The sequence below is a fragment of the Schistocerca piceifrons genome, chromosome X (assembly GCF_021461385.2).
Source record: "Schistocerca piceifrons isolate TAMUIC-IGC-003096 chromosome X, iqSchPice1.1, whole genome shotgun sequence".
Lineage (NCBI taxonomy): Eukaryota > Metazoa > Arthropoda > Insecta > Orthoptera > Acrididae > Schistocerca > Schistocerca piceifrons.
The window spans coordinates 568,065,246-568,078,467 of record NC_060149.1 but is presented as its reverse complement, the minus strand read 5'-3'; positions in this window follow the sequence as shown (position 1 = coordinate 568,078,467).

Sequence of the window (13,222 nt, the reverse complement as noted above, 5' to 3'; positions counted from 1 at the left end):
TTCCAGTTCTGAGCGCACAGTGAACGAGTAATGATGCCTAGAAAAAATCGTCTCACACCAAGTATGAGTCCCTCCTGTGAGGTGGTGCCTGATTTCATACAACGCTACCTAACGTAACGGTCGTGCAATTTCTTCTTCATGACAGTTCGCGACCGCACACTGCAATGGCAATGGAATCTACTGCAGCAATTTCGGCGGGGAATTGTTTGATCAACATACCACACTTGGCTCCCTCTGACGCTCTTCTCTCCTCAAACCAGCCGCTGGCTACGAAGACAACATTTTGTCTATGACGAGGGTACTGGGAAGTCGCTACAAAGCTATGACAGATGTGTAAGTCGGAGCGGCGACTATGTAAAGAAGTAGCTGGAAGTTGTAGTTAATTGTTGCAGATAAAATAGTTTTGATTTTAGCTGTGGTTTCCATTTCGCAACCGGTCATTCCTTACGTTCCGAATAGCCCTCTAGTAACACTATGCATAACGAATTATAACACTATAGTTCGCAACATTTTTACATATTCATAGTATGATATTACGATTACAAAGTTGATAATATGATAGTGGCATCATATCAGACCTATAGGCTGAGGCACTAGACATGCAGCTCTGGGTTAATGAAGTTGTGATCTTATCACCTGGAAAAATTATTTGAGGTCAAACGTTCCTAAGTACGGACCATGACATTTAGAGATCATGTAAATTCCGTGAAGCAGAAGCGACTTACTGCGGTGAAACGAGGCCCAAATACAGGTTAGATTGAGAACTGATATTCTTTTTCTTCAGCCTTATATTTTGAAGGACCTCTATGCTCCATAAACAACGAGCCTGTGAGAGACAGACTACAGTATGAAGAGAAGTTGGAATTAATGAGATCTAGCAACGTTAAGGAACTAGTCTAGCAGTCAACTAAAGAGAAATCATGAAATTATAAAAACACTAACCCAGGAATGAGTTCCTGAGTTCAATTGCGGATGAGCATCTGTCATACAACCTTGAACACGAAACTTAATACATGTTTAGAGCGATCAGAGTACCCGATACGATATCTATTGACAGCACAGACGTTTCTGTTTTTCATTATTTTCAATGGTATCTGTCTGAAAATACTGTTTTTGAACTGAGGTATTAGAAATTCGTTTTCTCTTTATTTTTACTGATAAACGTTTATCTAAAAATCTGAAGTAAAAGAAGTTTTCTCAAGATCTCAAATTTGGTTCATTGTCGAACCTCACGTAATTTAAATTCATACCTAGTGCGGTTTATTGCTGCCATTGCGGCAGCTAAGCGCCGCAAAGTTCATTTACCTGTGAAGGGGTAGTAAGAAGAGGGTGCGGTGATGAACAGGTTGGTAGGACGGCGCTAAAGCCGCCCCCGGTCGGCTGGGGGCATGATAATACGCGCTTCCTTGCTACCTGTGTTTTGCTAGTGGTAACAGCCCCGCCGGCGAAACCGGCTCGAGGGTAGATTTGCTAATAGAGCCGTCCGTCCCATCCGCGCACTTGAGGGGCTCCCCTTCCCGCACGCAGCCACAGCTTATTAGGGCGAAGGCGGGCCACGCATATTCTGACTAACATCAATAGTAAAACGACTCCGAAATTAGTGCCACCTAGTAAGGAGTTTGAGTCCCCTTGCGCTCACGTACGAGCTGCCCGCGGCACCCCGCAGGCTGATGGGTTGCCACGTTCACAGGAACCAGTGAGTTTCTGACTGTGTCTCTCTTTCACTTGTATAAAACTATCGTCCCACCCCAGCTTTGCGCGGGTAACACCTAAGTATCTCCGGCCAGAAAACTTGTGTGGCGAAGAGCAAACAAACTATATACAAAAACAGTGGCTCAGTCTACGTCTTACTGAAAACCGTATCAAAATCCTCTGACTAGCTCCTGAGATTACCCTTCACATACAGCCAGAAAAATGAGTATTGGGGCTTTAAATTATATTTATAGATACAGCTATTTTATTTACTTAGGAGGAACGTTCATTGTTGATTTACCAATAATATCTCCCTGTCTTTCGACTCTAAAGTAAACGTTGCAAAACGTTCCAAAGATATTGCTAGGAGTCAGTTCGTGCCATGATAATAATTACACAAAAGGTTTAAATGAAATGTTATTCCAGAAGGGAACAGCTAATTTATTTGATTTTGAAATAATAAAATATACTAGATAGTGCCTTAGTGACAAACTACATTCGCAAGTCCATTATTCATTAATTTCATGCGTATTTGTATAGTTCATCTTCTGGGTACTACAGACACACAATTTAAAAAAGTATCTACCACACAGGTACCAAAACATAATCTGTGAACAATTTGTCAATCCCCTAGATGTTTGTGCTCAATGAAAAGTTCCATTCTCCCAAGACGTTGAGCATGACGGTGGAGAAGGCTCGAGCATAGTATTATGGAGTCAGAGTAAACAGAAAATATTCACAAGCCGCGAATTAAAGGTTCCCCACATCATGGTAGGTCGTAATCTGCGAAATCGCCTGTCTTGGAAGATAGTCAGACTCCATCTCGTTAGTCCGCAGCTCGTGGTCGTGCGGTACCGTTCTCGCTTCCCACGCCCGGGTTCCGGGGTTCGATTCCCGGCGGAGTCAGGGATTTTGTCTTCCTCGTGATGACTGGGTGTTGTGTGCTGTCCTTAGGTTAGTTAGGTTCAAGTAGTTCTAAGTTCTAGGGGAATGATGACCATAGATGTTAAGTCCCATAGTGCTCAGAGCCATTTTAACCATCCATCTCGTTATGAGGTTGACAATAACAGAGAAGACAAAAGGATTAAGTTTATCCATTAGGGATATTTTAGAAAGCGTGACGGTTAACTGAGAGTAAACACACAAAACTGCAACGAGTCAGTTTTTGAATGGTTATTTATTATTCCATGACGTAGTTTTCTAAACTTTAGAGATTCATCTTCAGATGACTTTTCGGAAGTCACATATCTATTTATAGCATAATGCTGGATGCTGGCTCTGTGACAAGACGATGGAACATGCTTTAATGTATCGCCATTTGTATTGTTCATCTGCCGATACCGAAGCAAAATAAATTTTTGTATTTACTGCGACAGTATTGGCGGTTTTTTTGCGTTAGTGTCCATCTGTCTACATCTCTTGTGGTAGCCAGTTGGTACATCACTTCACACACCTTTACGGAATATTTATGCATTTATACTGTGATAGCATAACTTTAGGGACCGATGACCGTAGCAGTCTGGTCCCTTTAATCCCACAAACCAACCAACCCGCATAACTTTGCCAGCGTACAACATGTGTTATAGAACTGTTGCTTATTACATATATCTTGACACAAAGATATGACATAGGCCTACTTTGCTCTGAGACGTCATTTGTTTTTGTTTGCATGTATTAAAGCCGATATGTGGGGTCATACTTTAATCAAAACTGGAGTTAAAATGAAGATTTAAAATTAAATAAATAAATTACTACAAGAAAAAACTTAAAGTGATCGATGGCTTATTTCTATTCGTATTCTAAAGTATTGTACATTCAATTTATGAGCAAATACTTCCAATATTTGTGTTAACAGAATGCCAGAAATAAAATAACACAGAGTTATAGTAATTCCAATGAAATGCAGCTGTTTGTATGACCATCAACTTTATTTGTAGATGAAACGTTCGTGAACTTCTGGACACCTCTCTGCTAGAACAGTGGACGGGTTGCGCCACTGCTGGTGATACTTGTAGATTGCTGTTGGTTTGACCTGGTTGATCTGATTCAACAGGCGTTCATTTAGTGGGTAAACGTGACAAAATTTGTGTTTATCTGCCCCTTATTATAACAAGGGAACGAGCTGAACAACCGTGACTCTAACACACTTGAGTGGATAACCAAAGATACACTGGGACATCTCTGAAACGGTGCGTTTGTTCTGTCACCCAATATGCTCGTGTTCCTCATTTGTACTATGCTACTGAGCAACAACGGTGTTTAAGGCTGTAAGTACAAGAACCACAAAGACCCACGTAACGGACAACTTACGCAAGTCGTGCATCACTGCTTTCCCATGTGGTTCACGTATGTTATTTCAAAAAATAAATAAATAAATAAAATATCTCGAATTTTTCTCCACCTCCTTTGCATTTTGACTCATCAAAAATCAGAATTCATTATCTGCAATTTTTACTAATCTTTTCTCGTAATTTGTTAATCTTCATGCTATGACCGAGCATACCGTTCAAAATAAATTACCTTCGTGAAAGTAAACAAATAAAATATTATTTCGAAGAAGAGCGAAAAAGAATTTCCATGTGTGACACTTTACTTGGTGTAAATTTTCTGAAGTTCCGAGCCATTCTGTCAATAATTAGTGAAAAGGAAAAACAGTCTGGACTCGTGTTCACTTGGTGTACCGAATTGGAGCACTTCGTAAATAGGAAAAAATGTCACATCATGCCGATAGCAAAGAGAAATGATCCTGTAACACTCATTGACAAAACCAACACTAAATAACTGTAGCGTTCCACGATCATTAAATATTTAGGGATTATATCAAGAAGCTATGTGAAGTGAATAGACGCCAGACGTTAGTAGGAGGAAATTCGAATACATGTGTTAAATTGTTGGGGGGAGTCTAGGAAATTGTGGTTTATCTGTACCAGAAACATTCTATAAGACACCAATATACCAAATTCTGTAGCGTACGTATCAGTTAGACCTTGTAGCTGTCACCGAAATAATTCAGAGACGGGGATTTAAATCTGAACGTGTGGAAACAAGGTGAGATCGTTCTCACCCAGACATATTGTGTAAATGTAAGGAACTGCTATTCGAGATGGTCCCTCTAAAACTATTATCGATATCACCTGTATTCATTTAATTTAATTTCTTTGTCTGCTTATGTTTAATGTGACGACATCTGCGTCACCACGTTCTTTGATATAACGTCTATGTAAATGATTTGTCAGTAATTTATGGCGATGTAATTAATATGTGTATGTAATTCCGAAAGTAATGTTCTGCAAAAGAATGGAAATGTTTAAACTTTACTAATAGTACTGTTTCATGGATAGAGTAATTGGTTTTTTAATTGTGTAAAACGTGGAGGTAAGTCCCTCTGCAGCGAAACTGTGTTGGTGGTAACAGAAGAGGTGGATTTGGCGGTCGAACTTCAAGGCTCCTTTGTAACAAGAGTTAGTCGCTGGCAAGCGTGCAAACTGTTCGCGTCTTGTGTGCTGAATGAAACAAGAAGAGCAGCTATATAATTTAATGTAACCTCAGAAATCTGTCTCATTATTCATGGTATATATTGCTTAGCTCTGAACTAAGAACGCCTGACGCTAAAAAGGGAATACTTTTTCCGCCTTTTTAATAGCTACAGATCGTCACAGCGACCACCTTCGTCTCAGATAATTAATTGAGTACTGTACAGGTATAATTATATGGGTCTGGTATTTGGTTTCTTATCCAACAACAAGTTTCTGTTATTTAAACTTTGTGTCGGGCATCTAAATCTTATATTTAGTTATTTACCTAGACAATGTCCTTTTCCCAGTGCTGCTATGTTTCTGAGCTTCCAATTTCGCTGAACTGAAAAGAAACTGCTTTGTCTGATAACGTTGAATCACTTATGCGGAATAGTAGATTTCTCTACCTTTCAGTGAGTCTTGTATTTGAAGTACTCCACGTGTTTTTCATACAAGTTAACTTAAAGTTTTACAAAATCACAATCACAAAGAAATGATTTGAAGTGCTTTACTTAAATGTTATTGTTGTTGAAATCTCAGTACAATATTAAAGTTATCTCCATATAACTGTGATCATTCAGAGTAGTTACTTGCTAGTAAACTTGGAGGGATGGTATAATAAATAATTAAATTACAGGTTGTTAATAACGTTTCTGTTTTGTAATATATTAGTAAGTGAAGATGTTTTGCACATTGTGTTGTAACAATACTAATCAGCCTGGTTCCCAGTCTAGTTATATATTAGTTTCCGTCCACTCATGCTAGCTGTCGAGTCAATTTCGTTTTCCATATTTCAGTAACACTACTAATGAATTGAAACCATCAATTTTATAACATTTGAGTGCTCTACTAAGTGACTGTCTACCGTTGTTCAGACTGTAATCCAGCAACCACATGAATCATTTCAGCCGTATAGTATAAAGGAATAGATCCTTCTTGAGAAAACAAATAGTAACCAGAGCTGAGATTATGACAATCTGTAAAGCATTTCAACGGCAATATTTCCCAATAATTAAGCTGATATGAGAACCTCACGTCCAAGTTAATTGTGGTCCAACATCAATAATATATTGCACGTAATGGTCATTACCTTTCCTACTGTAATGTATAGATAGTGTTACTGAGAGTCAGTAGTTGCCAAAACGTTTAATATAGTTACGTGCTATTAATTGTTTGCTGAAGTGTGCTACTCTCTCGTGTCCCATAAGCGAAACAGTATTTCAGTATCAAGTATAGTAAATACCAATATTTAACTCCCTTTACAAACAGAGCTAGAACTTGCTACAACTTTCGACTTTGTCTAATTAGGCTGGTGACGGTTTCCTTTGACATAAATACAATGTTCTTTGTAACTAACAGAACCTTAGTTCAAGTGCTGTTTGTTTTGCTGCTGCTTTCTTTCGTTAGAATTCTTTCTAGCAACGAAACTTAGTTCCACAGCTCAACAAATACACACGATCACGGTCACTCCAAATTTGTATCATAGGAGTAATATTATCGGCGAAATACTAATTTAGTAAGAGACTGTAGTGTTATAGGTCGCTATTGCAGGTATCGCTTAAGGACAATAAGAATAAGGTAAAAGAGACTAAGCCATTTGCTCAGGCACAAAGAGTGTCAATTTTTACTCTCTCCAGAGATTAATACTGCACGAGACAATATTACTAATTTTGAGACAAATTCTCCTCCGCCACGCACTGCACAGTGAGTTGCACATTACATCCGAAGATATAGGTGTGGAGCTACATCTTAAATGAGTGGGGCGGTATCGATATGGTTACATGTGCAATTCATAAATGGTTGTAATTCCGAGTCTTTTGTGTCACTGTGAAACTTGGCCATATTGGTGGTACTACATTAATATGTTAGAAAAACACCTCAGAAACGTCTTGAAAAATGCTTTCCAGGACACACGGACTAGCATCAGCGTCCGGGTGGAGGTTGACAATACAAATAGAGATGGACAATCTCAAGTTCAAATTCATTGGGTATAGTATTTGTGTGCCCGACCACTGCAGTTCGGAAGATATGCTTCCATGAACTACCCGAGGGTGCTCAATTCCCGGCCTGGTTGGAGATTTTATCCGCCTGGGGACGGGGTGTTGTGTTGTCTATGTTCGTGTAACCGTAATGGTCAACAAAATCGTCTCCAATACGCTATTATTTCTCATTTCCGTTACTGAAACGGCTGAATGAGCTCGAACTGAAAGTCAATAAATAGAAATAAAAAAAAAAATAACTACCCAAGTGTAATTACAATGTTGAAAGTGAGAACAAGTGGCTGAACGATAGCCTCTATTTTCTAAGGTAACGTCTGTGTTGACATTTAGGAAGTGGGCATCCTTGAGTACCCAACGTAGAAATGAACAATTCCGTAAACAGCAAAACGCTTCGAAGAACAAAAAACATGTAGAATCGAAGTGGAAAGTAATCAAGGAGAAATTGGAGAGAAGCGGTGACGAAAACTGCGTAATGCCAATTGTTCTTCCATAGATATTAGCAACGTTGTGTTACAGTATGTATATGACTGGTCAGGCTGATCAATCAACTTGCAAACTCTTTTACAGGAAGCCATTTCCCGTCTTCGCAAGTAATCACCTTACAATATGGAAGATAAGTGAGTCCGTGTCTGACTGGTAGGTAAAAAACTGAAACCACAGCTTCCGTGTGCTCGTTGTGTTAAAGAGTTCTTATCGTTTTAGCTTTCACGGCTACACCATTCGGCTTATGCACATCTGTTCACAGCCTTTTCTAAAGAGCAATTTAGTGTTGCGGTCTCTTAGTCTATAGTTTAAAATAAACACTGCATTTTAATTTTTTATACATTTACGTATTTTTCTTTTCATTTTCTTTACGTTAGTACCATTTTTTGACACATACAAATCACTGACTGGACTGCTTATTACGTACCCGGTCTTCACAGAATTTAGCTTGACACTACGACGCATTTCCGTGATGGAACATCGCCATTCACACGTGAGGCCTACTTCCTGAGTTAAATTACTTACGAAGCTTCCACGATGCTTCCACACCACTGACTGCAAAGAGAAACATTTTGCCATTCCCCTGTATTTACATTAGCCGACTGCCATCCCCCCTTTTAATGAATAAGGTATCCTGTCCACAGCTGGTGGTTTGGCATTCGCCGAGTCATTAATTAATTAATCAATTAATTCTGTACTTGTAGGGCGTAATTTCACCATCCTCCTCTCCGCAAGCGCTGATAACAGGGAGCTTTCCTCTCAAAAGCGGGGACTAGGGTTCCAGTATAAATCATGGCCTTTGGTCAAGGGATAAAGCGGTGCTAGCAGGCGGAAGCCGGAGAGGGTCGGACAGCTGCGCCTGACCGCCCACGGCCCCCGCACCAGCTCCCACCCCACCCCACCCCCATTGCCGCCCCCTCCGCGCCGAGCAACGCGCCGTCTTCCGAGGCGGCTTTGTTGCTGGAGCCCACAACTTGCTGCCAGCGCAAGGCTTCCTTTCAAAGTCACTAATCCGTGCACACGAAATTAAGCAACTACTACGCTGAAATGAACCATTGTACGTCGCTCTGCTGCAGGGAATGCTGGAGGGACCGGATCAGCCACAAGTACAAGTTAGACCGTGTGATTTATGCGACATTGTTACACCAGAGACGTAAGCGTCCGTTTTCGTGTAGTTGCTCGGCTGCCAAGCCTTCATACGTGAGCAGGCAGGCACGGATATATTCCATGTGTGTGACGGAGCCTGGAATTCCTGTCTTTTTTCTCTTGACCTTTTATTTTCTTAGAAGCCGAGCATCAAGTCTCAAAAGCGAGATATAATGAAAATAAAGCAAAGGATCACTGAATCACCTTAAGCTCTCATTAATTAAAAGAAAGCAAAACACGTAATTTATAAAATTACGTTCAGCAAACAGGATGCACTGTCGACGAACTCGGTATAACAAATAATACAGGGGTGGGCAATTGTTTTGGTTCGGGAGCCACAACATTGTGGAAGTGGAGATTAGTGGAGGGCCTAGCCTTATAAACAGATTTCATTTCAGAAAAGGTATAAAGTGTATCATAAAAATCAGTAAATGTAAATTAAATAAAACGATGGCAGTTTTCATCAACTTATTTACTGTACCAATTTCATTTCATCTATGGCTGTAAGTACATTTAAGTTTAGAATTACTTTAATGACACTAATGTATCCTATCGCCCTTTCCCACAACTTTTTTTGAAACCAACAGTGAGACTGCTTGTTTAGATTCTCATCACAGCCTAAAAGTTAATGTCTGTGAAAGAGCATCCAGGCGGCCTAATTTTGTTCCTGTTCTTTCTTAAACAAGAAAAACTTTGCTCACAACTATGTGTATGCCCAAATATAGAGATACTTTTCCCAGCAAATTTCTTCATACATAGAAATTTTGCTCCAGGGAGAGATGTGTAAAGGTCCGCTAATGTCACAGCATATAGTATGTCATTTACAGTACGATCGGGCTGCATGTCAATAAGTAAATGGCAAATGCCTTTATGGTCGCTCCCATCAGCCACTACGCTGAGTATCAACTTTGTTTGTGCGATTGGTGTCTACATTGCGCAGTGCTCATGAGCACTGATGCAACCATCATAGTGAAAATCTTTGGTCGGACACGGGAAGGAAATCTCGGTTCAAGGCAGATGTTTCAGACTACCTTGGTACGGCACGCAAAACCTTTAGCGGGCCAAATGTGGCCCGCGGACCGTTATTTTCCACCCGCGAACTAGTATCGCAGTAAGAGCAGCTACTTGATTCAGTTTGTAAAAAATAATTTTCGATTCATATTTCAGCTCGTCTATGCCTTTATCACTGGATATGTACTTCTATTTCAATACTGAAATTGTGGTGAAAACAAGTCTTCGTCGTAGATATGATTTTATGCTTTATTTATTCCTGCCACCCATTTCGACTAATGCAAGGCATCTTCAGATTGACCAGTATAGTGTTGGAAAGTGGGTTTTGGGTGTCTCGATTAGGGCATCAGAAAAAGTACACTGCTCTTGTCGTGTACAGTAAAATAAATCGACGCTAGTATGTGCTATATATGACGAAACCTGTCTCTTTATGCTGATGTACTAATCTTGGCACCCAAAAACCACTTACCAGCACTATAATGGTCAACCTGATGATGCTTTGTAGTAGGCGAAAAGTGCATTGTGAATAAATAAAGTATGAAATCAAATTTGCAGCCAAGACAGTTGTTTTAGTACATTCTGCGTACTGGTTGCTGTACGAAACACGCCTTGACGTGGAAATCCTTTTCATTCTGAAATTTAAAAAAATGTAAGGCCCTACTCAAATAATAGCAGTAAGTCAGAAAAGTAGCTACAGTGTCGTCCTGGGACACCCTGTAACTGTGACAGGGCAGTCCATAGAGTAAATACACCAAGAAGAATCGCTTCTCTGCTTTTGGCAAGCTCAATAGGGTTCGAGATCACCTGACGCTCTCGTTATTAACAAGACTAAATTTAAAACTGTATCCTACAAATAACCATGGTCGGTCAAGAACAGAATATTGGACACTCCTTTCAGTGCCACTCTTTGTTTCACTCTTGATAATGCTGTGATTCACTATTTCTTATCTGATTTATTGTTTCATTTGGGTGTGAAGCATTCAGTGGTTTTGACTAGTAGATTTCGGTGAGAAAGATGGACAATGAGTGATGAAAATTTACATCATCTACAATAATTGTAAAAGGGGTTCCGCTAGAACCTACGTTGCGGTCCAGTGAATGACACAGGTTCTGCGCAAGACGTAAATCTACATCCGATTTTCAATCCTTTCCCCCTATCTTCCAAAACCCTAACGTTGTAGCAGATGCCATGAAATATATCTAAACCGAATGACTTCCCGAACAATATATATATGGTTATAGCAAAAAGATGGTAAACTCATAACAGTAAAAATAAAACGTTTATACCTATTAAAACGTTTATCCAAAGTGAATGTGGAACACTGCTACTGTGATGAATGAAGGTTCCCATAAATTACTACAACCAGTCCCTTTTCTCTTATTGACCAACTAGCATCACGCAACAACCTCAATTCCCTTTCCTTCCTTGTTGTTTTCTGTTTTTATAGTATTCCTTCATCTTGTCCCCATGTTGCCTTCTCGTTTATTCTGCCCATGTTGATCCTGATTTATTATTTCTTTTGCTCCGAAAGCCTTCTGGTTTTTATTCTTTGAAATGGATTTCTATGGGGCGTTTCCGATTCTTTGCTGTTGTTTCTGTCTAGATCTTTCCTTAATTCTGTAATTCACACTACTGTCCAGTTCCTCTTTCGTAAACACATATTGTTCTTATTTTAGCCATTACTTCTGACATTTTCTCTATAGTTTTGTAGATCTGCTCATTAATTATCATTTTCCAGACGTCTGTCGTTTTTTTGCATACGTTATTTTTCTAACTTTCTGTTTCTCAAGTTCTTCTGTTCAGCACGCATAGTTCATTGCTAGGCATTCAAATCCCTATAAACATTTGGGTTCTACCACTGTGGTGCATATTTTAATCGTGTTTTTCTATATATGCATAACTTTTTGTAAATATTCTTTAACAAAAAAATGGTTCAAATGGCTCTGAGCACTATGGGACTTAACATCTACGGTCATCAGTCCCCTAGAACTTAGAACTACGTAAACCTAACTAACCTAAAGACAGCACACAACACCCAGTCATCACGAGGCAGAGAAAATCCCTGACCCCGCCGGGATTTCTTTAACAAACCATATTCCCTCTCCATTTTATTAGCTCTTACATCTGCTGCGAAATTTTCTAATCCATGCTGCTGTATAGTTTCTCCAAGGTATTTCAATTTACTAATTGTTTTATTTTGCCTTTTTGTGTTTGTATGAACTCCGGTGCAGTTTTATATGTTTGTCGTGATTTATTTTTGCCTGGAACTTTGAGACCAGTTCTATTTGATATTTCTTCCAGAAGATTTATTTGAATAACTATGTCTGTCAGATTGCAAAATCATCTGAAAAAGTCAAGTAGTTTGCCTAAATTAAATATGTTTTTCTTTCTAAAATTATTGGTTCAGTTTTGAGATTCTTGACCTACCAGTTCCGGATCCTTACAATTTTTTCTATGAACATAGTTAAACAGTAATGACGATAAATCATCTCTGTATCTAACACAAGTTTTTCTTGAAAATGGATAAGATACTCCTGCCATAAATTTAACTTTAGATATCGTTTTCTGTAAGAGTTTAACGAATTATTGTTGGTTATTTCTCTTGAACATCGAGTACAGAACTATCCTGTGCATGATCTTCCCACTGGAAAACCTTCCTGATAGTCTCCCAGTTGTTTGTCTAAAGTTCCTAAACTCTGTTCAGGAGAATTTTTGATAATAATTTGTGTCACTGGTAGAGGTGACATTCCTCTATAAATGTTCATATTTTGTTTGTCACCCTTCTTATGTAGCAGGTGGATTAATGCTATGTTCCAGTGTTCTGGAATCTTTCCAGTTTTCTGGACATTCTCAAAAAGCAGGTGTAGTTCATTTGTGGCTATTGTTTGTTGACTATTTCAATGAGTTTGTAGTCATGGAGCCTTCACTGCTTGCTTTGTTGTTTTTGAGTGATTTGATGGTATCATGAATGTCTTGCTCTGTTGGTGGGAAATCTTCCTCCAGATTTTGTAGCACTACAGGAAATTGCTATTTAAGTGTAGGAACTGGGCAGTTTAAGAGCCTGTCAATAAAGTTTGCTAGTATTACCAAATTTTCTTTATTATTTAATGCTATTTTGCCAATTTCATATTTGAAACAAGTACTTGGTGCTTGATACCACTTAAGTACATGTTGAGAAGCTTGATAAATATTTCTAGTATTAATTTTGGTAAAATTTTCTTATTTTTCCATAAGCTGTGATTTTTCAAAATGTCTTTTGATTTTTTGCACTGTTTTTGATGTTTGTTTTCTTTGTTGTGTAAATTCTTCTGAATGTTGTTCTTTTTTTAACGTCTCCATATTTTAGCTCTTTGTCCTTGTGATTCTTTACACTA